At 41.3% G+C, this 26,891-nt stretch overlaps 1 pseudogene; it reads left to right on the top strand.

Annotated features, from left to right (window-relative positions):
• The first annotated feature begins 23,550 nt into the window (after positions 1-23,550).
• LOC114401966 lies at positions 23,551-24,558 on the top strand (annotated as a pseudogene).
• The last annotated feature ends 2,333 nt before the right edge of the window (positions 24,559-26,891 follow it).

Here is a 26,891-nt window from a genome sequence, read left to right as displayed (position 1 = left end):
ATTTCTGATTGAACAGACTTGGGGAGTCAAACTCAAGAGCACAGGTCACTTCAAAAAACAAAAACAACAACTTACAACTCACATTCCAGTGGAAGTTAATAAGAAAAGATGTAATTGTGAGAGAATGAGAAACAAGGATGCCAAATTTATCCATATTATTAGCATTGTAACTGTGGCTTACAATAATGGCATAAACTTGAAAATCCTACTGAGTCACTGGAGACATCTAAAAACAACCTTCAAATTGCCCCATGTATAGTGTCACTTGCCAATGTTAGAATTCAAAAGTGATTCTCCCCGAATTTCAACCATCCCACATCAACTAGACTTTGCACCTTATACTTCAGGGCCCTACAATGCTTAATGGAATGCCCCACAACTCCTCCATGATAAGAACATGTTGCATTCGAGTCGTATCATAAAAAAAATCGAGGTTGAGGAACTTTGGCTGCGGTTATGGCTACCATTGAATTATCAAGTAGATATGGAAGCAAGTCAGCAGATGACACTAGAATTGGGGTGAATTCTATAGGCTTTTTTGCTGAAAAATTCCTTCCTTGGTTGGTGTTTTGGTTTGTGCTAAAGGTGGTGTTTGGCATTGGTTGTGTGGCAGGCAGGCTTTGTGGCTGACTTAATTATGGCCTTTGTGGATGATTGGGTGGTGGGTAATGAGAAGGGCTAATATCGGCTAAGTAATGACATTGTTGAGCAGGTGGGCAATTTGGCCCTGTAGGAATGGCAGCCACAACATGGGTTCCTTCCTCCTTCTCCTTCTCATTCTCTCCATTTTCCCCAGGCTTTTTATTTGTCAAAGTGAGACAATCAAATTTGCCTCTCTTCAAACCCACTTCAATCCTTTCACCGGTGAACACTAAATCAGCAAAGCTTGAAGGCATGTAACCTACCATCTTCTCATAGTAGGACACCAATAACATGTCTACTATCATCGCTATCAACTCCCTCTCCAACATTGGGGGCACTACTTGAGCTGCCATATCCTTCCACCTTTGGGTGTACCCTTTGAAAGATTTGCGCTCCCTTTTGCACAAGTTCTGTAGTTGCGTCCTATCTGAAGCCACATCAGGATTGTACGGATACTGCCTAATGAAGGCAACAATTAGGTCTTTCCAAGAATGGACTCGGAAAGGTTCCAAATTAGTGTACTAGGTGACAGCTGCCCCAGTAAGACTTTCCTGGAAGAAATGCATCAACAACTTTTCATCTTTTGTGTATGCCTTCATTTTCCTCCAGTACACCTTCAGGTGGTTCTTGGGGCAAGTAGTCCCCTTGTACTTCGGAGGGATGGCGATGTCAAGCACTAAGCACAATTTTTCCATGTTAGCAAAAACATAACTTCCACCCCCTTTAACGGCTCCAAGCCTTTCCTCTATACGATCCAACTTTCCTTTCTCCACCATAGCAAGAGGGATTCTTCCTGCCACAAAATGCAAGGGTTGTGGTTGTGGGAGAAACTGAGGGCCCTCCAAAGTATTTGGCAGGGGTACACCACCAACTGCTTTCCCTTTAGTGGCATATTCGAGGCGAGGCTCGAAGTCAGTTAGATTATGGTGGGGTATTTCATGTGTCTCCCCCATGGGTTGAGAGACATGTTCATGATCAGCTTGGGGTTGTTGGCTCTCAATGGGTATGGGTGCAGAGTTGTCGGCATCCTCATTGGGAGTGTGTGCAACATTAGAGGGGTGTATGGTTTGGGAGCCAAGCCATATAGTGGGAAGGAATGCTTGTTTTGAACTTGCACAAAATTGGGACCACCCGTACTTCCGAATTCTTTGCCTCTCTGCCCTACCATATCTGAGATAGCATGATTCATTTGGTTGAGGCCAGATGTGGGAGTCAGGTCCACCTCAGCAAGGACACTGGTAGCGGCAACTATAGCTGCATTGACCTCCATTATCTTCTTCATGCTCATCATGGCCTCCATCATTGTGTCCATTTGCTCTTTCATGGCCTCCAAGTCGGCCTTTATCCGCTTTTGCACCTTGTCTATTTCATCCGTTACTCTAGCTCTAGCATGCGTTTGGTAAGGGTGTCGTAAAGCGCATTTTTTCCTTTTGATAACAAAGATTACAATTCGGTTTCAAGGAAAGAAATGCAATGAGCAATGCAACCAATGAAAAACATGAATGTATGTGAATGATGTATTGCATATTTCACAAAGGGTTTGTCGCAACCTACCCTTCGGCGGGAGGGCGACGCGTGACTCGCGGGATGCGTGTTCCATGAAAGGAATACGCGCGGAGTCGCCACCAACGTTTATTTGAGGAAAACATCGGAAAAACCGGAAAAGACGCGATCTACGAACTTTTAAGTGAAAGATTCGGGAGTTGTATTTATGCATGGGGAAGGTGTTAGCACCCCACACGTCCGTCATAAGAGACGGCAGCCTTTAATCGAATGTGCAAACATGACTTTGATTTTTTACATTCCCTTTTATGTCCTTATATCCTTTATACCCTTTTTATATTTTTCTCTTTTTGTGGTCGACAAGGGTATTTCCCTTTGCTCCTACGTATTCCTCAATTGCAATGAGGAAATCAGACCTACGTAGTTCTTTCTTATGCGTGAATCAAGTGATTCTTTTTACTTGAAAGGTGATCATTTTAAGGCGTTGGACCTTAAAAATGACCCATTTTACTTAATAAGAAATTGAAGTGATAAACTTTAAAAAAAAAACTATTTTTGTGGATGAGCTTGACTAGGCGAGTTGATTTTAGCCTTAGTTTCACCTTAGTTATTAGTCAATTCGATTAAGAAAGAGAAATCCCAAAGAGAAAACGTCCGATTGATTTTTTGCTTTACTTTAGTAAAAGATATTCTTTTTATTATTATATTATTATTTACCTCTTTTTTAGTTTCCAACGTTGTTACGGCACGATCGAACAGTCGAAATTCATTTTAACCAAAGTTAATGGATAATACAATTCAAACGATCGGTGGAAATTTATTTTATTTTTAGTTCAAGCGAGAAATGACTTAAATAAAATGGCTTAAGCACGTCAAAGGGGGTATAAAAAGTAAATGAAACGAGAATAAAAATACATGAAACCAAATGTGGACCACCACGGGTACATAGAATGAATTGAAAAGCTTGGTTTGAGGTACTTACCCGTTGAAGACTGAAGAACGAATGAAGAACGTCGAAGAACGGTCGAAAACCTTCGCGAAATCGCTCACGGAAACGTTACGGAAGCGCCTCGGCTTGGATTTTCTTCGTGGAAACAATTTTCCTAAGCAAATTCGAAAGAGAGAGAAGTGCCAAAGGGGCTGAACCCTTTTCTACTTCACTTCTCCCCCTATTTATAGAAAATTGGGGGAGAAGCTTGCCACCCAGCTCGCCCAGGCGAGCAGGGTTGCTTCCTCCAGAAGCAACAACCTTCTGGAGGAATCTTCTGGAGGGCCCAAGTGGGCCTGGTTGCTATTTGCACCCCTATTTTTACTAAGTACACCCCCTGCCTTTTTTTGGTGATTCTTTTTTCGTAAAGTTACGGAAACTTACGAATTTCGTAACGATACATGTTTTCTTTCCGTAATGTTACAGAACCTTGCGGATTACATAATCATCCCCTTTTTTGACTTACGGAATGTCACGAAACCTCACTAATTGTGCAACGATGCTTCCATTTGATTTCCGGTGTGTCACGGAACCTTACGGATTGTGCATCAATATTTTCTTTTGTTTTCCGGCATGTCCTGGAATTTCACAAATTGCCTAATGATGGGTGCCAAGCACCTCACAAGGACCAAACAAAAGTTGCATGTCATCAAGCAAAGGTCCCCGGACGTAATTAGGGTATGATAGTTGCCCCTCTTTACTTGTCTTTTATTGGAGATAAAAGGGAAGTAAAGATAAGACACTAATTTCGTTCCTCTCGGTTGACGAGAGTCGCGGGTGACCATAACATCTCCACATGCAAATAACTTGATGTCCCCGGGGGAACAAAAGGTGCAGAAGACGATGTCAGTCTCTGCATGCTATCAAGCGTTCTGTCTTATAGATAGCAAAAGAATGTTTATACGGATAACCACTCGGGTATTTCTGCCCATCAGCGTGACTCAAATGTCAGTATGACAGATCTTGTGAGCGCGGAAGATGACGTAAATCTCCGCGTGTCAACAGGCTTGTCGGCCGCGATTGACGAAGGGCGCAGAATGACCATAATTTGTCTCTGCGTGCCATCGGACACAACTGTGTCTGAATGGCAAAAAAGGTGTGCGGAATGACCATAATTTGTCTCCGCATGTCATCGGGCCCGCCGCCTCTGGATGACAAAAGGGCGCAGAATGACCATAATTTGTCTCTGCGTGCCATCGAACACAACTGTGTCTGAATGACAAAAGGGTGTGCGGAATGATCATAATTTGTCTCCGCATGTCATCGGGCCCGCCGCCTCTGGATGACAAAAGGGTGCAGAATGACCATAATTTGTCTCTGTGTGCCATCGGACACAACTGTGTCTGAATGGCAAAAGGGTGTGCGGAATGACCATAATTTGTCTCCGCATGTCATCGGGCCCGCCGCCTCTGGATGACAAAAGGGTGCAGAATGACCATAATTTGTCTCTGCGTGCCATCGGACACAACTGTGTCTGAATGACAAAAAGGTGTGCGGAATGACCATAATTTGTCTCCGCATGTCATCGGGCCCGCCGCCTCTGGATGACAAAAGGGCGCAGAATGACCATAATTTGTCTCTGCGTGCCATCGGACACAACTGTGTCTGAATGGCAAAAGGGTGTGCGGAATGACCATAATTTGTCTCCGCATGTCATCGGGCCCGCCGCCTCTGGATGACAAAAGGGTGGAGAATGACCATAATTTGTCTCTGCGTGCCATCGGACACAACTGTGTCTGGATGACAAAAAGGTGTGCGGAATGACCATAATTTGTCTCCGCATGTCAGATGACCTCAGGGTCAGTATGACAGAGATTGTGGGGCGGCCGACAAAAGCAAGGCTCTTGCTCCTACGTATCCTCAATGAGGAACTCAGACCTACGTAGTTCTAGATAACTTGTGAGACTTGAAAAAGTCTCCACCGAAAAATGCTGACACCTCTGGAAAGGGCGCAGATGACCACATTGGCCTCCGCTCGTCAATCACACTTGGGGTCACTGAATGACGAGGTGTGGATAACCGTAAGGTGTCTCCGCGGGCTATCAGCTTTTGGGTCATGGTAACAAAAAGCGGTGCGGTCGACAAAAGCAGGGCTTTTGCTCCTACGTATCCTCCAATGAGGAACTTTGACCTACGTAGTTCTGGATAACTTGTGAGACTTGAAAAAGTCTCGGTGTTTTCTCCACTAAAATGCAAACATGCTTTAGCAAAGAGACAAATATTCCAACTAATCAGATCAACATATGCTTTTCGGACCAAAAACAATGTGTCTACCGGGGAAGGAGAGTATGCTGATGAAATTTTCTCATAACCACAAATGAGATTTTGGATGTTTAGCATTTCGTTTCTAAATGACCATTTATAGGAAACACTAGGTTCGACAAAAATAGAAGAAATCCACTCAAAGTGTATCAATCTCGCACAGGTAAGTGTTTTATCCTAATTCTGAATCATAGATATGTCATGACTTGATTTTACAAATCATTTCCTATCAAATCAAAGATTACATGCGTGATCATGGATCAATAGGACTTCCCTTGGAAACGGGTTCTTTTGGTAGGTTTTTCGGCTTTTGTGTGTTTTTGGCCTTTTCCTTTTCGGTTTTTGTTTTGCGCGAGGCGAGCAAGTCACCGACGCACAGGATTTTGGTTGGTAATCAAAGGGAGAAGACCACTTTAGGTCATGGTTTCCTTTCCTTCCTTTTGTTCATTTGGTGACAATTCTGTATTGTTCAGATATTGTCTGGTCAAAAGACCTTTCTGCAAATTTCTTCTAGTTTATTTGATCAGGAACTTTCTTTCCTTCCTTTTTTACTTTCTCCCATTCTTTGGTTGGGAATTTTCTTTCTTTTCTTTTTGCTTTCTCCCACTCTTTGATTGGGAATTTCCTTTCTTTTCTTTTTGCTTTCTCCCACTCTTTGATTGGGAATTTCCTTTCCCTCTTTTTTTTTTTTTTTTTTTTGCTTTCTCTTTGATTGGAAATTTTCCTTCTTTTCTTTTTTTGCTTCCGAGGGTAAGGATTGACATTCTCACCCCGGGTCAAGGTTTATGGTGAGTTAGGATTTTGGCTTAAGGATTGTAGAATGGCTAGACATGATACATGTCAGGGTTTGGTTTGGTTCAAGGATAAAAGGGATGCCCCACATTATTTCCATGACACAAATGCAAAGATGATGATTTGGAAATTTTATGCAAAACTGGTCATGCATGCACCTATGTGGACACTCAAGTGTCAAATTTTTATGGTCATGTGATGCTAGGGCTCAGGATTCATTTCCTCTATTTTAGTCAACCCAATGTCTCCAAAACATGTTCTTTTATCCATTTGTGCATTCATCCGAGTCCATTTTGGGTACTCGGGAAAATTTCACAGCATTCACCCTTCAGGTGTACACACATTTTTTTCAAAAACTAGCTATGATCGACGAATTTTCCTTTTAATCAAAAGTCGGAAATCATCTCTTTCAAAAACATGTTGGTTCTTTATCTTCTATTTTCCCTCTTTTCCTCTTTACTTGCTCTCTCTTTCCCTTCTTTTTTTTTATTATTTTTATCATGATTTTTGTTTGTTTTATTATTATTATTTTTTTGGACGATGTTCCTAAACGAAAAAACTCTACACGGTTCCAGAATTTCAAACATCATTGATAATAATAATATAAACACTAACGCAAAAATCCAAACAAAAATGTATGCGCTGTACAAATGACAATCGAAACAACAAAAACAAACATTAGTCTCTCAAGTCAAAAAATAATATAACGTAAAAATGATAAAGGAAATATGAAAGAAAACATGAATCTGGGGATCTCCCAGTCATGTAGCTCCACTCCCTCCCAAGAAGTCAAGCAAATCGGCCATCTCCTCGTCCTCGTGGGCCTCCTCTCCATCGTCGGGAGCCTCTGGGGGTGCCTCTCCTGCTTGGGCCTCGGGCCAATCCCCGGGCCATGCGACCTCTGCCCTGAACTGGTCTGGAGTAGGGCATGAAAAAGAAGCGAAGCCCTGACTCTGCATGCTGAGGCTCAGCTGGTAAAGACAATCATGGGTCTGTACATGTGCCTGGTGGTTGGCTGCCTGTTGGCGAACCAAATGCCGCAAATACTGCTCCATGTTAAATGACCCAGCCGGGCCAGCCTGATGAGGTGGTGATGGCGCGCCTGCGGCCTGTGGAGCATCACCCTGAGTCTGTCTCTGGGTGCAGTACTTCTCAATAAAAGCCCGGGTGATGGGCGGCCGAATCACCTTGGTAGGTGCCACGGGGACTCCGAACGACTGGCAGAGGGGATCAGCGATTAACTGAGCCACATGGATGCTCATCCCAGGGCCCTGTTGGACTTATCTGGATCCAAAGGGTGCCTGGTAGGCGCCATACCTGCAAAAATATAGATGGCATCAGCGATTAACTGAGCCACATGGATGCTCGTCCGCGTCAGGATGGCGTACACCAGCTGACACTTCGGCAGGGGGAGGTCGGAATTATGATCGGAGGGCAGGATGTTGCTGAGCAGCAAAGTCATCCATATCTGAGTCAAGGTGGTCATATTGGTGCGCATGATCCGCACCCGTCTTCCGGCAGCAGTCCGGGCAAAATCTTGCCCCGGTATACATAGCAACTGGGCGATGGCCTCCTCATCGAACCCATCAGACCAGTTCCTCCTCTGGCCATACTCGCACTCCTGGCCCTCTTCCAGCACTAACGGATATCCCAGGAGCTGGCCGATAGCATTTGCATCAAACGGGATCCACTGACCCCTCACCCAGGACCTCATGTCACGCACGCCCTCCTCTGTTGGCCAAGCATTGGCATAAAATTCGAGGACTATCTCTGGATCGAACTTGGCCATGGGGGTAACCAGTGATGCCCACCGCCGGCGACCTATTTCTTCCTGGAAATCGGTATATTCATCGTCCCTGAGCTGGACGCGTCGCTCCCGGAGAAATGACCATCCCTTGATGGCCTCGAAGCGCTGCTGGTGTACAACGCTCCTAAAGCGGTGACTGTCATACTCAGGAGCGGAACTAGTTCCTTCGGCCGCCTTATCCTTCCTGGACCTCTTTGAGGCAAGCTTCCTCGGGGCCATTTCCTGCGAAGGCAAACATTTGGAAAGTTAGTTTTACCAAGAAATGCTACTCTTAAAACAAAAATGGCATACAACCTCCTCCAATAAACACAAACATCAATGTAAATTTAGAGCAAACTCATGCACATACTTCCTTACGAACATTCACTCGCACAAGATATTCTTCTAACTAAGAAAAAATGCACCCATGCACAATCAAGGCACCTTCGTTACCTAGATCACTTATATGTACTTCCAAGGCGTATTTGCTACCTATATCACATGCATTTCCTTTGCTAAATTTACATACATGCATACTCAAAGCACTTTGGCTATCAAAAATTGCATACGTGCACATTCTGGTATTTCCAATACCTATACATACACAAACTTCATGATGAATCTTGGCTACCTACACAATAAGGTGCTACACTTCATGCTTTATTCAAGTGTTTTTGCTACCTAAAGCCGCATGCAAATTCAAGTATATTTTCTTTTGTTGACTAAAATGGCATTCAAATTAAAAAGTATCTCTGTAAGGTATTTTCTTTACATAAAAAGGCAACATATATATATTTTTTTGTGAGACATTTTGACTACCAAAAATTACATGTACATACATCCAAGTATTTTGCTACCACGCCCCAAAGTGTAAATTGCCAAAGGTATTTTGCTACCTATTCTAAACCTACACATTTATGATGAACAAAATTCCTAAACATCTAGGCGTAGGGAAATTATTGTAGCGTGGCTCATAGCTGATTGCTGGCCAAAAAGGGTAACTTTACCCAATATGCACCCACTCTTGTGTTCTCTTGCATAAAAAACTTTGGTTCCTAGGCCTAGTATATATGGGGGGCAATTACTCTAGCCCTTATGAAACCGAATACATGCCCCCAAAAAATAGAAAACATGTGCAGACCTAATTGTCCCATAGGTTGTTTCCCTACAAAAATCACGCGCTAATGCCATTAAGGCATTTCACCGAACACTTGGCGGGCGCGCGTTTAGGCATCAATAGCAAGAGAACGGGGACAATGTGGCATGTCCCATTGCTTCAAAATGCATTATAGGCCTAGGGCCATCTCATACAAACCCCCAATTCAACCTAATCAAGCAAGAAAACAAACCAAAATTGCCCCACATATTTGAGCACATTCCCACAATTTAGAGCACCAAAAGGAGATCAAAATACACCAATGAAAAGCTAGAAAGCTTAGGGATGGAATACTTACTTGTTGGTGATGAATAAAAGCGCAAAACGGAATCAAAAAATGCAAAAAATGATGACCCTAGGGCTGCAAACTCATAAATCCCGTGGGTATTGCTTTTGAATGGGGGGGAAGAAGTTTTTGAATGCAAAAACGTCCCCCTTTCTTCGTTTTTTATATTTTGGTGCAGGGGTTGCTCGGCCAGGCGAGCTAACCTGCACTTTTTTTTTTTTTTTGAGGGGAACATTAACCATGTCCCCTCCTTTTTCATGGGTTAGCGTCTCGCCTAACTTGAACTTACTTAAGTTAGAATTAGGCATCGATTACTTATTTTAAAACAAACAAATAGTAAAAGAAAACTGCGAATGCAAAGGATACTGGGCTGCCTTGCAGCGACGCTCTTGCTTGTTTAGCGCAGAGAAGGGGCAACGATCGGTCGTTCATGACCCCACCCCCACTCGCATCCGTCCCTATGTACCTGCAAGTAAGAAACAACCAGGTGTGGCCAATCTTGACCGCGTCGTTGTCTTACCTTGATTGATTTCTGTTGTTCATGTTTTGTCTCTACCTCAGAAGGTAGCTCAAGATGATCCTGCCCCTGTTTTACCACAACAATATGCATGCGTATGCGTATGCATGAATGTTTTCAAACGCAGCAAATTTTAGTGAAAGTTGGTTTAGGTTCAATTTTAATTAAGCGCTTGGGGCATCCCATGAACTGAGCGGAAGGGCTCAGGTGATCACAAATTAACGCAAGGTTTGAAACCAACGTGAGGACTAAAACCTCGAGTCCACGTTCATTTCTTTAAAGAATTGTAACGAGAGATACAGTAGATGGGGAATCCCCGGGGGAAATCCAGAAAACACATAAAGATAAAGAACATGCAGCGACATCCTTAATTGCCCCAGATTCTAAGCATAATATCGCTTGACGACATCAGAATTCACGGGTGAAGGTAGCTTTTCGCCATCCATGTTGGTAAGCACCAGGGCTCCTCCGGAAAAAGCCCTCTTCACAACAAAAGGCCCTTCGTAGTTTGGGGCCCATTTTCCCCGATTGTCCTTGACAGCATGGGACATTTTCTTTAGCACAAGGTCTCCCTCATGGAACTTGCGCAAGCATACATTCTTGTCGAATGCGCTCTTCATTCTTTGCTGGTACAAGCGCCCATGACTCATGGCCGTTAAGCGCTTACCCTCAATGAGGTTGAGCTGGTCATAGCGCGTTTGAGCCCACTCTGATTCCTTTAATCCGGATTCTGCCAAGATCCTTAATGACGGGACTTCTACCTCAAACGGTAACACAGCCTCCATCCCATATACCAATGAGAACGGCGTTGCCCCAGTTGACGTTCGCACTGAAGTTCGGTAACCGTGTAACGCGAATGGGAGCATCTCGTGCCAATCTCTGTACGACACGGTCATCTTTTGGATAATCTTTTTTATATTTTTATTGGCCGCTTCCACGGCTCCATTCATCTTTGGCCGGTGGGGCGTGGAATTGTGATGCTGGATTTTACACTCCTCGCACATTTCCCCCATCATCTTGTTATTCAGGTTGGTGCCGTTGTCCGTGATAATCTTCCTTGGCAAACCATATCGGCAGATGATCTCTTTCTTAATGAACCTGACCACCACACCCCTCGTGACATTGGTGTAGGAGGCCGCCTCGACCCACTTGGTAAAATAATCTATCGCTACGAGGATGAAGCGATGACCATTCGAGGCCTTGGGCTCAATGGCCCCGATGACATCTATCCCCCAAATGGAGAAAGGCCAAGGGGTGGACATGACATTCAGAGGATGCGGTGGAGCATTGACATTGTCTGCGAACGCTTGACATTTGTGGCATTTCCTGACATGGACACAACAATCACTTTCCATGGTAAGCCAGTAATAACCTGCTCTTAGGATCTTCCTGGCCATAGCATGCCCGTTGGCGTGCGTTCCAAACGAGCCCTCATGGACTTCCTCGATCATGTGATTCGCCTCCTTGGCATCCACGCACCGCAGGAGCGTCATGTCGTGGTTTCTCTTATACAGTATGCTTCCGCTCATGAAGAAGCCGGCTGCCAACCTTCTCAATGTCCTCTTATCATTGTTGGCAATCTCTGGCGGGTATTCTTTGCTTACGACATATCGCTTGATGTCGAAATACCAAGGCTTACCGTCCCGTTACTCTTCTACTTGGCAACAATGCGCGGGTTTGCCACGACACCAAAATTCAATGTATGGTAGGTCTCCGTGCAGCGTTAGCTGGAACATAGACGCCAAAGTAGCAAGCGCATCCGCCATTTGATTTTCCTCACGGGGAACATGATGGAAGGAGATCTCATCAAAGGTTTTAGCCAATTCCTTGATATAGGCCTTGTAGGGTATCAGCTTGGGATCTCTAGTTTCCGATTCCCCTCTCAGCTGATGGATTACCAACGCTGAGTCGCCGTACACCTTGAGTAGTTTGACATTGGAGTCAATCGCTGCCTGGACGGCCAGGGCACACGCTTCATATTCGGCCATGTTGTTGGTGCAGTCGAATCCTAGCCTGGCTGTGAAAGGCACACATTGATTGTCCGGAGAGACCAATAATGCTCCAACGCCATGGCCTAGAATGTTTGACGCTCCGTCAAACCATACGGTCCATTTGTCCTGATCTTCGTCCAATTTTTCCTCAAACAAGGCCATGATGTCCTCATCCGGGAATTCAGGATGCATGGGCTGATAGTCGTTAAGAGGTTGTTGTGCCAAATAATCTGCTAAGGCGCTTCCTTTTATCGCCTTTTGGGTGACGTAAATTATATCAAACTCGGATAGCAGGACTTGCCACCAGGCGATTCGTCCCGTAAGAGCTGGCTTCTCAAAGATGTACTTAACCGGGTCCATCTTGGATATCAACCAGGTAGTATGGCTCAGCATGTACTGCCTTAGGCGATGGGATGCCCATACTAAAGCACAACACGTTCTTTCGAGCAAGGAGTAATTCATTTCACAGGTCGTGAACTCCTTACTTAGGTAGTAAACAGCGCACTCTTTCTTTCCGGATTCGTCATGTTGCCCCAGCATACACCCCATTGACTCGTCCAAGATTTTCATGTACAAGATGAGAGGCCTTCCAAGTACTGGTGGCATAAGCACAGGGGGATTCATGAGGCACTTCTTGATCCTTCTGAAAGCCTCTTGGCAACCCTCATTCCAGCGGTCAGTTTGGTTTTTGCGTAAGAGTTTGAACAATGGCTCACAAATGGCGGTGAGCTGCGATATGAATCTGGCAATATAATTCAAGCGTCCCAGGAAACCTCGGACTTGCCTCTCTGTACGGGGTTCCGGCATCTCAAGGATGGCCTTCACCTTTTCGGGGTCTACCTCTATCCCTTTCTGGCTTACGATGAAACCAAGCAATTTCCCTGATTTGACCCCAAAGGTACACTTGGCGGGGTTCAACCTTAATTGATATTTCTTAAGCCTTTCGAACAACTTCCGCAGGTTGACAAGATGTTCTTCTTCGGATTTAGATTTAGCAATTTTGTCGTCCACGTAGACCTCGATCTCTTGATGCATCATATCATGGAACAAAGCTACCATGGCCCGTTGATAAGTTGCCCCGGCATTCTTGAGTCCAAAGGACATCACCTTGTAACAGAATGTTCCCCACATGGTGACGAAGGTAGTCTTTTCCATATCCTCTGGCGCCATCTTTATCTGATTGTAACCGGAGAAACCGTCCATGAAGGAAAATAAAGCGAAATTGGTCGTATTATCTACGAGGATATCGATGTGTGGCAAAGGAAAATTGTCCTTGGGACTGGCCCGATTCAGGTCCCGATAATCCACACACATTCGTACTTTCCCATCCTTCTTAGGGACCGGTACAATGTTGGCAACCCATTCTGGGTACCGAGCGACGGCCAGAAAACCAGCGTCAAATTGCTTCTTCACTTCTTCTTTTATCTTCAAGGATGTTTCGGGCTTCATCCTTCTCAGTTTCTGCTTTACCGAGGAACACTCGGGATTTAGAGGTAATCGGTGTTGTACGATGTCAGAACTCAAACCGGGCATATCTTGGTATGACCAAGCAAAGATGTCTTGGTAGTCCCTTAGCAGGGCTATTAATTCTCCACGGATAGGTGCGGTAATACCCGTGCCTATCTTTACTTCCCTTTTTCCACTGCCAATTCCCAAGTCTACTAGTTCTGTTTCTTCTTGATGAGGCCCCATTTCTTGGTCCTCATGGGCGACTATCCTTTCTAATTCTGGGGGAAGTCCCACATCCTCGTTCCCTTCATCTTCCGTTCGATTCGTTTCTTGCTCGAAGTTGATGGGCGGGTCCCAGGTATTAGTACCTTCGGGGGACTCGTCATCGGATCTGCCGTTTTAAAAAGTAAAGAAATAAACATGCAAATGGATGAGAATGGGTAGAGACGTAGGAACAGATGAAGAAAGATCCTTGTATTATAAATTCAAAACAAAAGACACAAAGCCTTAACAAAAGAAAAACTCTAAAGCCTAGGCCCAACTATAGAGTTTCTAAAACCGTAAAGGTTTACATTATACTCGTTGCGTAAATGTCGGGGCGTTCCTCCACTCGCCAATTTCCCAGCTGGAAATCAGGAGGGCATGGTCGTACCAAATCCAATGTACTCGGAACATCATCTTCGTATATCGCGACCACTTGACCTTCGTCCCCCAGACCCGCGCTTATAAAGCTTCTACTTATGTGGCAGGGCGGGCTTCCTTCACCTTCTTGTCTCAACCGCGAGCTTTGACTACCACTCTTCCTTCCTGCGATGCTTCTCTTTATATCTGCCTGAGTGGGCTTATAGCCTAACCCATACTTCCCACGATTTCCTTTGGCATTTATCAGGCTAGTTATGCCGCCGTTGTCTTTGCCTAAACTCATTCCGGGTTCGTAATCGTTCCCCAACATAACTCAGGCCATCATTACCGCTGCATCGGACAGGCAAGCTTGCCCAGAGAAGGAGTCCACGGAGGAAATGCTTACCACCTCAAAAGACTGGAAAGCGGTTTCTAATGACTCCTCTGCGGCCTCCACATAAGGCATAGAGGATGGGCAGCTCACCAAGATGTCTTCCTCGCCTGATACGATGACCAGATGCCCTTCCACTACGAATTTCAACTTTTGGTGGAGTGTAGAGGGAACAACTCCCACTGAGTGGATCCACGGCCGCCCCAACAGACAACTGTAGGGGGGGTTAATATCCATTATTTGGAAGGTAACTTGACAGGTGTGAGGGCCTATCTGTACTGGGAGATCGAACCACCATTGATATGACTTAAATAAAATGGCTTAAGCACGTCAAAGGGGGTATAAAAAGTAAATGAAACGAGAATAAAAATACATGAAACCAAATGTGGACCACCACGGGTACATAGAATGAATTGAAAAGCTTGGTTTGAGGTACTTACCCGTTGAAGACTGAAGAACGATGAAGAACGAATGAAGAACGTCGAAGAACGGTCGAAAACCTTCGCGAAATCGCTCACGAAAACGTTACGGAAGCGCCTCGGCTTGGATTTTCTTCACGGAAACAATTTTCCTAAGAAAATTCGAAAGAGATAGAAGTGCCAAAGGGGCTGAACCCTTTTCTACTTCACTTCTCCCCCTATTTATAGAAAATTGGGGGAGAAGCTTGCCACCCAGCTCGCCCAGGCGAGCAGGGTTGCTTCCTCCAGAAGCAACAGCCTTCTGGAGGAATCTTCTGGAGGGCCCAAGTGGGCCTGGTTGCTATTTGCACCCCCATTTTTACTAAGTACACCCCCTGCCTTTTTTTGGTGATTTTTTTTTCGTAAAGTTACGGAAACTTACGAATTTCGTAACGATACTTGTTTTCTTTCCGTAATGTTACGGAACCTTGCGGATTACATAATCATCCCCTTTTTTGACTTACGGAATGTCACGGAACCTCACTAATTGTGCAACGATGCTTCCATTTGATTTTCGGCGTGTCACGGAACCTTACAGATTGTGCATCAATATTTTCTTTTGTTTTCCGGCATGTCCCGGAATTTCACAAATTGCCTAATGATGGGTGCCAAGCACCTCACAAGGACCAAACAAAAGTTGCATGTCATCAAGCAAAGGTCCCCGGACGAAATTAGGGTATGACAGGGTTGAATCAAAATTAGATTTAAAACAACATGGTTCATGACATCTTGTCAAAGTGAAACTGGAAATAACACACAAACATTAACAATCCTCAATTGGCATAATTATGTTTTGGCAGTAGAAAAAGAAATGACATAACTCGATTCATCTTTTGCCCCAATTTTTGCAAGCCGGTTACTTCTATACTTGACTTTGCCTTTATGAACCTTTTCTTAAAACATGTGTTTGGTTCAACCCCACAATCCAAGGAATGGCAATTTTGATTGCCAATACTTCGATAACATTTCAAAGAGATGAATGTCTCGGGCATACTTATGCTATGCATGGCAAAATGTAATTATGAGAAATGGCTGTATAATCCCAACATGGCTGGTTTGTAGCCATCATCATGGAACCCAACACATGTAATCACGAGTGTGGTGTGACTTTCTTTTTGCTCTCTTTTTCCCGCCCCCCCCCCCCCTTTTTGCAGAGGAAAATGCAAGGGTCATGCATGAGTAAACATGATGTGCAAACGATGAAAATAGAATGTATGCAATTGTCAAAACAAAAGAGCATGCTAAAATGCATGTGTGGTAATGAGGTGATTTATGCAAATGCAATGCACGAATATGATGAACGACAAATGCGGGAATGATATGTACATTGCAATGCCATGAAGAGATGCATGATGCAATCAAGGAATATAGCAGAGTAAGTTTGTTATGTGCCCCATAATTTGAGGAACCTAATGGAAATGATCCAAAGGTCCACTTCTAGTGATAATTCCAGAGGGTGGTTTTAAGTAACTTTATTGGCTTCTAGAGGTATCATCCTCTTAAGTAATACATTATGGCAATAGGGACTATCAACGACAATGCATCACTAAAAGAGGAAAACTCTAGATAAGACTTCATTGTTATCAAGCGAGTCAGAGACTCAGCATGACCACAAATTGACCTCCACTCCTTATGGCTCACATAGACCCAGGTGTAGGACCTAATATCTCAATGTGTGTGAGAGGTGTAGGTGCCATGTGTGTGTATAAAAAATATTTCTAACTATGAATGTAATCAATAGACAAACACACACCAAACACAACAACAACAAAGGTTATGTACAAACATGTATAGCATAACAGATAAAAGGGGAAAAGGAACACAAATAAAGGAGAAGTCATGATAACAACATTGCACACTGACAGGATGGCCTAACTCTCGAACTGTCCCCAGTGGATTCGCCAATTGCGATGAAGAAATCAAACCTACATAGGTATTTCAGAACTGAATGTTGGTTAAGTTTTTATCTTGATTGCAAGATTGATTTTAGTTGCGAACAAAAGTCATTTAAGGCGTTGGACCTTTAAACGATCTTTTGATTTTTTTTTTAAAGTGATAATCGTTTAAGGCATCAGACCTTTTGAACGATCTCTTGATTTTGAAAGGGGAGAATCGTTAAGGCATTGGACCTAGAACAATCTCTTGATTTTTGAAAGAAGAGAATCGTTAAGGCATTGGACCTTGAACGATCTCTTGATTTTGAAAGGGGAGAATCGTTAAGACGTTGGACCTTGAACAATCTCAAATGACCTTTTTGCGCGCAAAAGTTTGATTTGTGAGTTGATTTTAGCCTTAGTTTCACTTGGTTTTTTCTTAACTCATTTAAAGAGAACTTTCAAAGTAAATGTTCGGTTGAAAATCACCTTTTTAATGATTAACCGAGGTTACAACACAAACGATCGATTGAATTTTATTTTAAAGGAAATTAAATGAGATTACAATGCAAACGATCGGTCGGAATTCATTTTAACATTGATTAAGTGAGGTTATGGCTTAAACGATCGGTTGAAATTCACTTAAAACAAAGAAAAAGAATACCGAAAGTAGACAAGATGAAGATGAAAACATACAAAGAAAGAATGGACCCCTAAGGGTTGAAGATCGACAAACAACGAAGAACGAACGAAGAACGGTGAAGAACGTTCACGGAATTGATCATGGAAACGTCACGGAAGTGCCTCGGCTTGGATTTTCTCCTTCTTTCTTCTTCTCCTCACTAATTTTAAGTGAATTCTGAATACCCAGGGTGTTGAACCCTTCATACTCAGCCTCTCTCCCCTATTTATAGCAAAAATAGGGGAGGTTCTTGCTGCCCAGCTCGCCCAGGCGAGTTGGTTGCTTCCTGATGAAGCTTTCTGATGGGCCCTAATGGGCCCAGTGCTGAAGAACACCCCCCAATCTGATTAGTTCACCCCCATTTTTCGTATTTTGCTCATTTCCTTTCGAAATGTTGCGAAACTTTACGGATTACACGGAAAAGAGTGTTAAGCATCTCAACTCGGCTGGCAAGAATTTAAATGGTTGTAAACAAACATCCCCGGACGAAATTAGGGTATAACACATAAGTATTAATGTATGAATCATCATCTTCAACATTAACACCAATTGTTTTCCCGTGTAGAATCACTGACCACCTTTCATCATAAGGGTCTTGAACATAAAATAATTGTTTAGCTTGTTCTGCCATGATGAAAGGGTCATTCTGGTAAGCGAGTTTCTTTAGATCTACCAACGTAAATCCTACATCATCGGTCTGCACACCAGTGTTGCTGTCAACCCATTTACATTTGAAAACACAAACAGTAAATTTGACATAGTTAAGCTCCCAAATTTGTTCAATGAACCCAAAGTAAGGGATGGAAGCTACACAGGGATTTTCATCATGTACACTGGCGAAGTGTTGAGATTCAGCCCTTAGGGTGACCCCACTGTTTTGCATTGTACTTTTCTCGTCTCGTGCTTTTGTATAAAAGGAATACTTGTTTATATCGTATCCTTGCCAAGTTATAACATTTCTTTTAGGCCCATCTGCTAGCTTTCTTAATGTTTCAGAAGCATTATCATCAGCAAAGATTGTATCTTTAAACCAATCTAGGAAAGTCTTGTTATGCTTTTTCAAGACCCAGTTCTTTAACATTTTTGGATTACTTTCTTTCACTAAACCTTCTTGCCGAAGTATGTATGGCAAAATTTCATTACTGTTATTCAACACATACAAGTGAGCTTGCAACAAATCTTCTACAATTAGAGTGATAACATGCAGTCCTCTTGAACCCTCAACGCCCACTCTTTCGTCATGTCGAGACTCAAGAAGCCCAACAGGTTTATCCTTTTCAATGTACTCTAAACAAAATTCAATGACTTCTTCTACAATGTACCTTTCAACAATAGATGCTTCCGGATGACGTAGATTCTTGGTATACCCTTTTAAGATCTTCATGTATCACTCAACCGGGTACATCCACCGCAAATAAACAGGACCACAACATTTGATTTCTCTAACCAGATGAATAATTAAGTGAACCATGATGTCAAAGAAAGCAGGAGGAAAATACATCTCCAACTGACACAGTATTACAGTAGCCTAGTTTTCCAGCTCATCTAACTTCACAGGATCAAGGACTTTGCTACATATGGCATTGATGAAAAAGCACAGACAAGTTATGACTAACCTGACTTTGTTAGGCAAAATGTATCGTATGGCCACGACTAACAATTGATGCATCAAGACGTGACAATCGTGAGACTTTAACCCTACCAACTTAAGATCCTTCAACTGCACAAGGCTCTTAATATTTGAAGAGTATCCTTCGGGGACTTTTACCTGGTGCAGACACTAACAAAAACTGATCTTCTTCTTTCTGGACAAAGTATGACAAGCTGGAGGCAAGTATATTTTTTACCATTAGACCTTGGATGCAACTGCGATCGTATACCCATCTCAGCTAGATCTTGACGAGTATTCCAACCATCTTTCATCTTTCCTTGAATGTCAAGGAGCGTCCCAATGACACTATCACATACATTTTTCTCCACATGCATAACATCAATACAATGTCTAATATCTAGATTAGACCAGTACAAAAGATCAAAGAAAATCGACCTCTTCTTCCATATGCAAGTCTTACTTTTTTCCTTCTTTTGGGTTTTTCCAGATATAGTACTCAGGTGTTGAACCCGCTGGAAGACCTGCTTACCAGTCAATAGTATCGACATAGTTTCATGCTCTTGACTTCCATTAAATTCTTTTTTCAATCGCCTATAAGGGTGATGAGGTTTTAGAAAATGTTGATGCCTAGTGTACAATATTTTTCTACCATGTTTCAGTTGTATGTAGCTTGTGTCTTCTTCACAGATGGGGCATGCATGATGACCCTTAACATTGTAATCGCTCAAATTCCCATATCCTGGAAAGTCATTAATGGTATAAAAAAGCATTGCACGCAATTGAAAAGTCTCATTCTGAAACCCATCAAACACTAAAACCCCCTTGTCCCATAACTTTGTCAAGTCTTCAATTAACGTACTTAGATAAACATCAATGTCATTTCCTGATTGTCTTGGACCCGATATCATCATAGAAAACATCATGTATTTTCACTTCATGCACAACCAAGGAGGCAAATTGTAAATTACTAGTAGAACTGGCCATGAACTGTGTTGAGTGCTTAAACTGCCATATGGATTCATTCCATCACTGGCTAGTCCAAGCCTAAAATTTCTTGCCTCTTTTCTAAAATCCAGAAACAAATGATCTATCTTCTTCCACTGCGAGGAATCAGATGGATGACGGAGCATTCCATCTTAGTTTCTCCCATTTGCATGCCATGTAAGGTCTTTTGCATCGTCTCCATTAGCAAATAAACGCTTAAACCTTGGAACAATTGGAAGATACCACAACACCTTCGCTGAGGGGCCCTTATTTGAGTTTTCATCACTACTACATTCCTCATCCTTGACTTTGTATTGTGATACCCCACACCTAGGGCATTTCAGCATTTCTTGAAATTCATGTCTGTACAATATGCAATCATTCAGGCAAGCATGAATCTTTTGATACTCTATACCCATCGAACACAGTATCTTCTTTGCCTAATAGTAACTTTTAGGCAATGTGTTTTCCTCTAGAAGCATATCGTGCACTACTTGAAGTAGCAAACTAAAACTTTTGTCACTCCACCCATATCTGACCTTGACATTAACCAGACTTAACACCACTAACAATAGCATCAACGAATTCTTGCACCCCAGATACAAAGGTTTCTTTGAATCAATTTGCAATGTATCATACATAGGGGCATATGCTTGCTGAAAAGACTCTTGTCCAAGGTCACGAATCATATCCTCCAAGTGATCTCCCATTTCTACATCAAACGGTTCACATTGGGACCCACTCTGCATCTCTGTCAATTCACCATGTCATATCCATGTTGTATAATTCTTCTTAACTCCATCACACAACAGATGCTCTCGTATGTCGTCAACTTTTTATCGTCTCCCATTCAAACAATTTATGCACGGACAAAAAAATTTGTCGCTTTCATCCGGTCGACTTCTTCCTGAAGCAAATTGTAGAAATTGTTCCACGCCTTCCTCAGACGTAGCGCTCAAGCAACTTTCATTCATCCAACTTCCATCCATCTAAATAATAACTCGGTGATACTCTGAAACTCATTGAATGCATGAAATCTCACTTTTTCATTTAAGGTGTGGCCCTATCCCATTCAGGAAGACATTTTTTATGGTAGATTCATGCTCAAGGTTAATCTTATTTTGTTAAATTTAACAAAATTTTGGCAGCATTTCACATTGGTCTCCAAGTACCGACATGAAATCGGTGACATTAATTCATCGATAATCAAGTATACACTCAGAGAACAACTAGAAATGCATCATACTGAAATTCCATCAAATTAAACAAAATAATTTTAACCTTAACGCATGAATCTACCATAAAAATATGAATCTCCCCAAACTGTCAAATGGACAATTCAAGATTCAATACAACGATTAATGCAAACTGTCCGCAAGAATCATTGTATTCAATCTCAAACAAGAATCTAAGATTCACTCATTATGAACAAAAGTTGTATGTAAAGCAAAGTACATTAATGAAATACAACAACATACAAAAACAATCATAACAAAATTAAGCATAAAAAATTTATGAAAAACTTTCGTACCTGTCACGATGATCAGTACAGTGTCCAGCAGCGAATGTTGTGTTGACGATGCAAACAACTAGATAAAATAATATTTCAATGTTATACAATATATAATATTTAAACCGGATAACAGAAATCAGTACTAAACATCATATTTGCTGCATAATTATATGATGACACCAATTAAATAAAATTCCAGTCAAAATGAAATTGACAATAATAACATTTGGATATAAGTACAAAATGATATTCTAATTATTGAGGCAGCACTAAACATCACATAACAAAAAATTCTAGGTATATCTAGAAAGGGGAGATGTAGTTGATATATACTCACAACTATATGATAATATGACTTATTTTGTAAATGATACGTGTCACCTCATAGCTTGGGCAACTACACAAACAAAGCAAACACCCTATCTCTTTCTCACTTACACTCACACAATCTCTCTATTTCAAGTCCAGATATAGAGAATCATGTTGTATTTATAAAACCAATATAGGATTTGATGGCCTAGCTTTGGAGATCAACATGTTAATACCATGTTTATGAATGAAGTTTGTAAGGTTGGGTTGGACATGAAGGATGTTGCGTGTGATACGAACCTTATAGAAAATATGGTCAATGATCTCATGGGTCACAGGAAGGAGGACTTTCTGAATTCGGCACGGGAAGTGGCTATGTTGGCTAACCATAGTGTGAGGTCATTCTTCTTACTCCAATTTCGATTGTTTGATCCACTACATAAAATCAATAAGTCAAAAGCATAGGGATTAGAAAGGTGATGACAGACTTGCTTTCTCCTCAAATTAAGGAAGTGAGAAGAAGCAGTGGAGTGAAAGTTCCTATATGGTACTCCTATCTATGGAAATCTAATTAAGGACATATGGATTGGAAAAGTGATGACAGACTTGCTTACTCGTTTGTCATCCAATCATTCTCCCTGCCTCATTTCATCTTTCTACATTTTAATTCTAGCTGTCATTGGCTCATCAAGCTAAGAGTTTCTTATGCTTTTCTTGAATTTCTTGTACTAATTTTAGTAAGCTGACATGATCATATTTATAGGATAGAACTATGGTCAATCAATGAGAACCAATGCATAACTGATTTGCAACACCCATCTCAGACCAACCACCAATATATCTATGGTGTCTCTCCTATAAGTGCTTAGCCTTTCATTGTTATTATTGATATGCCAAGATTACATTAAAGGCAGCAATAGTTGATCGTGTAAGTGTTGTGAATTTAGATGGGGCCTGCATATTTGACTTTTTGTTGTGGCAGTTAGTTTGGTCGTATGTGATTAGGCTTTGGGGTGGACGTGGGTGCTATCATGTTCTCAGATGGGGGAGGTTATTTCAGGATGGTTTATTTGTGACGATATCTCTATTAGGTATGTGATTAGGCTTTGGGGTGGACTTGGGTGTTATCATGTTCAGGGTTATTAGAAATTAAACTCAAACAGATTAACCACTAGTCCACTAGATACACAAAAAGACCATTCTTGCACCTTTACAGCCTACTCCATTATTATTAGACCATTTACCTATTTCAGCCACATAAACATCACTATTAAGAGAAACAATATAAGCAAGGGAAAGAATGCAGCCTAGTATTATCAATCCAAACATCATAACTTAGTAGAAGCTGAGCAAATCAGTTATCCGAACATGATAAACTAGGACCAAATCAGTTTATCATGACTAGAGCATCCAGTGAGTGGTCCATTCTATTCCATTCCACAGTGTGTTTAATTAACATTATTTTGTAAGTTTCCGAGTGATAAAAAGGAAAACCATTTCCCTTTAAATAAAAATCTATAAAAAATTATTATGCTTACAACAATATTTATCTTAAATGAGCATGTTGTTAAATGAAGAAGGAAGTCATGTGACAGTAGAAGTGTTACTAGTATTTGAATAAGTCATCATTTTTAAAATATAAGGACTAAAATCAATTTTCATCAACTTTTAAGACACTTAAAACACATTTTACTTTCTTTATTTTGTTTGTTTCCATATATATATTAATGTTAAATTTTACTACTTTTTCAAGCAAGGATACTAGTGGAGTCTGGATTTGATGCTCCCCAGGAGAACCCGCCACCATATGAAGATGATGCTTCAAATAGTGAAAGCTCACTCCAACATCCTGAAGCTATTTCTCAATTAGTTAACTTAAACCAAATTGTATATGAAAATCCAAATCAAGGAACCGTAAGTCATGAAGAATAGTTCAGGGTTTTGGATGAGATGAAAACCAAGAGCTACTCCTATGACACTGATAAGGATACAAACATCAATAATGGAAACACCTCATGTCTTGTAACATGCACAACGAGCGACATAGATGATGATCTTTGCAAGGGTTCTTTTACATATGAAGCTGAGGAGGTGGGAGGAAATGAACTTGGTTGTCTCACATCATGTGTCAGAACTCGGTGGTTCCAAGCTGCTGAGCTACTCTATGGATCTACATACTATGGTTTAAAGATTGATCTTTGGTCATTGGGATGTGTCTTTGCTAAGCTATTAACATCGAAGCCATTGTTTCCTGGAACAAGTGATATAGATCAGCTCAGCAGAATTGTAAGTGTATTGGGGAACATTAATGGGGAAACTTGGCCTGGTTGTTCCAAGCTTTCTGATTATGGATCAATCTCATTTGGTAATGTGGAAAATCCAAGTGGTCTTGAAGCATGCATGCCCAATTGCTACCCTAATGAAGTTTCCCTAGTGCAAAGGTTGGTTTGTTATGATCCAACAAAGAGAACCACAACTATGGAGTTACTTCAGGACAAGTACTTTAGTGAAGAACCTCTTCCTGTTCCAATTTCTGAATTACGGGTTCCTTTGACTACAAATAGACAAGACCAGTATTCCTCTGGTGGGCACAATGAAATGGGGTCTGATTCTGATTTGGAGGAGTTTGGCACCTTGAATATCACCACAACTGTTTCTGATTTATCTAAACAGATCCCTTTCTTTGTAACATTTTCATTTTGTTTCTTGCTTAACTTTTCAACTAATCAATCAGTAACCTAAGTCTAGCAGAAGCCTGGTATACTCATGAAACATGTTGCAATTGTTTGTGGATTGTGTTAGATACATCCAGGGTGAAAGTAGAGATGTCCTTAAACTACTACTTTACATTTTATTTGTTTGTTTATTTTTTTCTCAGGTGTTGTTGGCAATGACAATTTAAAAAAGCTGAGAAAGTAGTTCCTCTTCCCTTCCTCAAGCTGCCTTTGAACTTTTCTCTAGTATTAAGGCCAGCATATTCGAAACACTTGGTGTAACATCACTTTCCGGAAAATTCTCCCTAGTCTCTGCATTTGAAGAGGGCAATGAATTTGGCTACCTTGATAAGAAAGATTTGGACACTTGTGGTCCTGAATCTGAATTTGAATCACATCCAGTGAGCAAGATGAAGTCTTCTAAACACATAACTCCTTATTGTGAAGTTATTAGGACTCCTGAGAGGAATGATTTTCCAGTTTCTTTAGACAACAAAAATAGTTTAGATCAGTTGAAGCAGTATGATGTATTTGATAATTGCTCAGACCACCACTTTTTTCATGAGGGGGAAAAGATTGACATCATCTCATGTCAAAAATTGGCAAAACATCACTAACAGTGACACTATACATAGATTGGAAGCATTAGGACTATTTTTAAAGAAAACTGGACAGCAAGGCATCAAAGTATTCAAGTTAGTCACCATAGGAGAAGAAATGGATTTTGCCGCAACCATGTCAGTTTTGTGCAAGAGATCACAAATGTATTTGTTTTGAGTGAGTAACACAGAACCAATAGGTGTATGATGAACTTCTATGCTAAGAAAGTAATCTAGTTGAAGAAGTTGCTTTAGAGCAAAGGTGGAATTTAGATGACTGACCAGAGACATGATGAGATAATTGGAGCTGCCAATGATGTTGATATCATCAACAAACACCAAAAGATATACCATATTTCTGTCCATTTTGTTGATAAAGAGAGAGGGGTCACACTTGGAGCAGCCTATGCTGCAGGATTAGCTATTGGGATTTGGAAAGAAGCTTATCTTTTCAATACTAACGACAAGTTCAGACATGGATACAAGACATTTATCTACCCCTCTATGTATGTATATATATATATATATATATATATATATATATATATATATATATATATATATATATATATATATATATATATATATATATATATATATATATATATATATATACATACATACATACATACATACATACATACATACACACATATTTTCCCCTAGCTATCCCTCTAATGTAGCTTATCTAATTAGATTAACATAATTAGATTTTAGTTAATTGCAATGAACTTGTGGTCAATTTTGGCTAACACCATATAGCACTGCTCCTATCATCAGCTAAAGTATCCAGTACCACTATTAGGTAACTAAACCAGTGTCATTTGATATGAGGAAATTTTGCTTGAACTTTTCATCGAACACATGATGTCAAATCAGTGCAAACATTTACATGCATTAAATCAAGTGGCTACAAACATGATCACAAAACTATTTAGTCATATGAGTATGCTGCAAAGGAAAAGCTTAAGGCAATATACATTGAGCAAAACTATTTGCACATTTTTATATAAAGCAGCTTGCGGCATCAAAGCCTCAAATGCATTAACACTTGGCAAAGTGAGCACGACTTACCTCAATCAAAATCAGACCCTGTGAGCACGACTGAGCACGCCAAATGGACTGCAAAGTGAAAGGTACCTAGATAAGGTCCTTGCAGCAGAAACAAACAAAGAGTCCTTGTAGTGAGCACGAGTTCGTACCTAGGTATTTAGAAGAAAGACTCACGAAACGTACCTAGGTGGCGAGCTGTCACGATCTCGAACGCAATGAAGAAGAAGAAGCTTAGACAGAGAAGAAGAGACCTTAGATGGACAAGAAGAGAGCTTAGATGGAGATCGAAGAAGAAAGCACGAACAAAATAGGGCTCACATCTGATATCTTTTAAAATGTAAGTCCAACATCGGTTTTCAATAAAAAAAACCAATGTTAACAAAATGATGTTAAAGTTAACATCGATTTTCTGGATGAAACCGATGTTAACTTATCATAAGTTAACATCGATTTTCTGAAAACCCGATGTTTACGAACTTACGTTAACATTGGTTCTTCCAAAACCGATGTTAACTAATTAAGGTTAACATCGATTTTCCTAGAACCGATGTTAACATCACTTTGTTAACATCGGTTTTTCACAAAACTGATGCTAACGGACACACATTATTTACAATTATGCCACCTCGTTAATCTTAACATCGATTTTGTTAAAAACCGATATTAATATAGCGATGTTAAATATGCTTTTTGTAGTAGTGTATTGACC

Source organism: Glycine soja, chromosome 20, assembly GCF_004193775.1.
Source record: "Glycine soja cultivar W05 chromosome 20, ASM419377v2, whole genome shotgun sequence".
In the NCBI taxonomy this organism is placed as follows: domain Eukaryota; kingdom Viridiplantae; phylum Streptophyta; class Magnoliopsida; order Fabales; family Fabaceae; genus Glycine; species Glycine soja.
This window is presented reverse-complemented; position numbering and strand designations above follow the sequence as displayed.